Source organism: Triticum dicoccoides, chromosome 4A (assembly GCF_002162155.2).
Source record: "Triticum dicoccoides isolate Atlit2015 ecotype Zavitan chromosome 4A, WEW_v2.0, whole genome shotgun sequence".
In the NCBI taxonomy this organism is placed as follows: Eukaryota; Viridiplantae; Streptophyta; class Magnoliopsida; order Poales; family Poaceae; genus Triticum; species Triticum dicoccoides.
The window spans coordinates 370784980-370789424 of NC_041386.1; positions in this window are offsets into that span (position 1 = coordinate 370784980).

Below are 4445 nucleotides of genomic sequence, written 5' to 3' on the forward strand. Positions count from 1 at the left end.
AAGAGCAAAGGTGGCAGTGGTTCTTCCCACCCACCCAACCCTGGCTTTCAGAACAAGACTTCGTCTCAACCTCCAAGATCGAGTGCTCCGTATCACCGTCCGCTTTCAGAGGTCACGTGCAACAAGTGCCAACAGAAGGGTCACTATGCCAACAAGTGTTTCAACCAGAGGCGTCTTCCTCCTCCTCCTCCTGTCAGATCGGCAAGTACAGCTGTGGTCAAGCATAACCCCAAGTCCGCCAAGGTCAACTTGCTGAATGCAGCTCAGGCAGAGGACTCACCAGATGTGATCATGGGTAACCTTCCTGTTAAGGACATTCCCGCAATAGTTCTTTTTGACACTGGTGCATCTTTATCGTTTTTATCAAAGCCTTTTGCATCTATGCATGATGTGCATACTATTGATTTGCCTAAGCCGATAGCAGTTTCTTCTCCGGGTTTGTTCATGAACACCAAAATGATGGCTCCGGATGTTACTATCACGTTGGGCGATTACAAGTTTCTTTCTTCTCCTATGGTGCTTGGTAACTCGGATATTGATCTTATTCTCGGTATGGATTGGCTTACTAAGCACAAGGCACATCTTGATTGTGCAGCCAGGCAGATTCAATTGACTCATTCGTCTGAGGATGTAATTGTCTTTGCCGCTCGTGATGATACTATCCGTCTGTTTTCCCTCAATGAGAAGGGTGAATTGGATGCCATCTCTCAAATTCCAATCGTTTGCGAATATCAAGACGTCTTTCCAGAAGAGCTCCCAGGAATGCCTCCGCACCGGCCTATTGAATTCGTTATTGATCTTGAGCCCGGCACGGAACCTGTGTGCAAACGTATTTACAAGCTCAGACCTGAAGAGTTGAAGGAGCTGAAGAAGCAACTCGATATTCAAGAGAAAATGGGTCTCATCCGGCCTAGTTCTTCTCCGTGGGGTTGTGGTGTTCTTTTTGTGAAGAAGAAGGATGGAACGGACCGACTTTGTGTTGATTACCGTCCAGTGAACAAGAAGACCATCAAGAACGAATACCCACTTCCCAACATCAATGAGCTGTTCGAACAACTCAAAGGTGCCCAAGTATTCTCCAAGCTTGATCTCCGTATGGGCTATCATCAGATTCGAATCCGTGAGCAAGATATTCCCAAGACAGCTTTCAGGACAAGTTTTGCTTCAAATGAATACACTGTCATCTCTTTTGGTCTCGCCAATGCTCCTCCGACATTCTCTCGCATGATGAATTTCATCTTCAACGCCTACACCAATGACTTTGTTTTGGTCTATCTCGACGACATTCTGGTTTTCTCCAAGAACAAGGAAGTTCATGCCAAGTACTTGCGTTTGGTTCTTGATAAGCTCAGGGAACACAAGTTCTACGCCAAGTTCTCCAAGTGTGAATTTTGGCTCGACGAGGTTCTTTATCTTGGTCATATCATCTCTGCCAAGGGCATTACCGTGAATCCTGAGAAGGTGTCTGCAATTGTGAATTGGGAACCTCCTCAGAATGTGAAGCAACTCCGTAGCTTCCTCGGTCTCGCAAGCTATTGCCGAAGATTCGTTGAAAACTTTTCTAAGATCGCGAAGCCTCTCTCTAATCTTCTCCAGAAGCACGTCAAGTATGTTTGGTCCCCGGATGTGATATTGCTTTCAACACTTTGAAAGAGAAATTGATCACTGCTCCAGTTCTGACTCCGCCTAATGAATCCAAGCCGTACGAGGTCTTTTGTGATGCCTCTCTCCAAGGTCTTGGCGCAGTATTGATGCAAGAGAGGAAAGTTGTTGCTTATACCTCCCGCTAGTTGAAGCCTAATGAGAAGAACTACCCCACTCATGATCTCGAGTTGGCGGCAGTTGTGCATGCTCTTTTGACTTGGAGACATCTTCTATTGGGAAGAAAAATGGACATTTTCACTGATCACAAGAGTCTCAAGTACATCTTCACTCAGCCTAATCTCAACCTCAGGCAAACTCGATGGGTAGAAATGATTCAAGAGTATAATCCGAGTATTGAGTATACTCCAGGCAAGGCCAATGTGATTGCTGACGCATTGAGCAGAAAGGCTTATTGTAACAGTCTGATTATCAAGCCTTATCAACCCGAGCTTTGTGAAGCTTTCCGCAAACTTAATCTGCAAGTTGTCCCTCAAGGATTCCTCGCCAACCTTCTAGTCTCTCCTACCTTGGAAGACCAGATTCGCCAAGCCCAGCTTCTTGATGCTATGGTGAAAAAGGTGAAGATTGGGATTGCCAAGAGTCAGTCCAAGTACAAGTGCTACCGCCTTGATGACAAGGACACTCTCTTCTTCGAGGATCATATTGTGGTACCCAAAGGTGACCTCCGTAAAGTGATCATGAATGAGGCTCACAATTCTCTCCTCTCCATCCACCCTGGGAGCACGAAGATGTATCAGGACCTTAAGCAGGCTTATTGGTGGACTCGAATTAAGCGCGAGATCGCTCAATTCGTGAATGAATGTGATGTCTGCAGAAGAGTGAAGGCAGAACACCAAAGGCCAGCAGGTCTCCTCCAACCTCTTGCCATTCCAGAATGGAAGTTTGACCACATTGAAATGGACTTCGTGACTGGGTTTCCAAAGTCCAAGCGTGGCAATGATGCTATATTCGTTGTCATCGACAAACTCACTAAAGTGGCTCACTTTGTGCCTATCAAAGAGTCGATCACTGCAGCTCAATTGGGGGAACTCTATACCTCTCGAATTGTCTCTCTACACGGTATTCCACAAGTGATCTCTTCAGACCGTGGCAACATCTTTACCTTCAAGTTTTGGGATTCTTTTCAGAAGGCCATGGGCACCAACATCCGCTTCAGTACAGCTTTCCATCCTCAAACTAGCGGTCAAGTCGAGCGTGTCAACCAGATTCTTGAAGATATGCTCAGGGCTTGTGTGGTCTCCTTCGGCATGAAGTGGGAGGATTGTCTTCCTTATGCTGAATTCTCCTACAACAACAGTTTTCAAGCAAGTTCGGGCAAGGGCCCATTTGAAATTCTGTATGGCAGGAAGTGCCGTACCCCTGTCAACTGGTTTGAAACCAGTGAACGTCAGCTTTTGGGTAATGACTTAATCACAGAGGCAGAGGAGATGTGCAAAGACATTCGAGATAACCTCAAAGCAGCCCAATCCCGTCAGAAGAGCTACTATGACAGTAAGAACCATGATTTGGCTTTCGAGATCAGAGATCATGTTTACCTCCGCGTCTCTCCTATGAAAGGTACTCGTCGCTTCCGTATCAAAGGGAAGCTTGACCCCAGATACGTGGGACCTTTCAAGATTGTCAGCAAGAGAGGCGATCTCGCTTATCAACTCGAGCTTCCTTCAAACTTTGCAAATGTTCATGACGTGTTCCATGTCTCTCAGCTTCGAAAGTGCTTCAAGACTCCTGAACGCACCATCAACTTCGAGGACATTGAGCTCCAAGAAGATCTCTCTTATCGTGAGCAACCAGTTGCTATTCTTGAAGAGACTGAACGCAAGACTCGCAACAAGTCAATCAAATTCCTCAAAGTCAAGTGGTCACACCATTCCGACCGTGAAGCTACCTGGGAATGCGAGGATCACCTCCGTTCTCAGTACCCGGCGTTCTTTCAGTCCTAGATCTCGGGACGAGATCCTTTCGTAGTGGTGGAGTGTTGTAACACCCCGGATATGATATAGCCAATATGTAATTCAACTCTTGCCGTTTCCGGCCTTCAGTTATTTTATTTTCCCGGGTTCGGGTTTTTGTCTCCGTGTGTTGTTGTCATTGTCATGCATCTCATATAATGTCATCATGTGCATTGCAATTGCATACGTGTTCATCTCATGCATTCGAGCTTTGTCCTCGTTGTCCGTTTTGCATTCCGGCACTTCGTTCTCCTCCGGTGGTCATTTCTACCTTTCTTTCGTGTGTGGGGATTAAACATTTCCGGATTGGACCGAGACTTGCCAAGCGCCTTGGTTTACTACCAGTAGACCGCCTGTCAAGTTTCGTATCATTTGGACTTCGTTTTATACTCCAACGGTTAACCGAGGGACCAAAAAGGCCTCGTGTGTGTTGCAGCCCAACACCCCTTCAATTTGGCCCAAAACCCACCTAACTCTGCTCCATCATCTAGAGCGTTCGATCACGATCGCGTGGCCACAAACCGCACCTCATTTGGACTCTCCTAGCTCCCTCTATGCCTATATATACACCCCTCCCGAAAATCCGGACCCCCCTCGTCTGAAACCCTAGTCTATTTCGTCCTCCGCACCGCCGGACGAAATCCGGACGGCCGGACGTGTCCGCCCGCCCCGCCGCACCACTCAGACACCGCCACCTGTCCTGGGGACCGCTTCGCCGCCTCCCCACCGACGCGGGCCCGCCAGGCCCAGCGCCGGCCCTCCTGGCCCGAAGGCGCCAGACACCGCCCGCGCCCGAGGTCCCCGCCCCGCGCCGCCTCCCTCCTCGGCTCC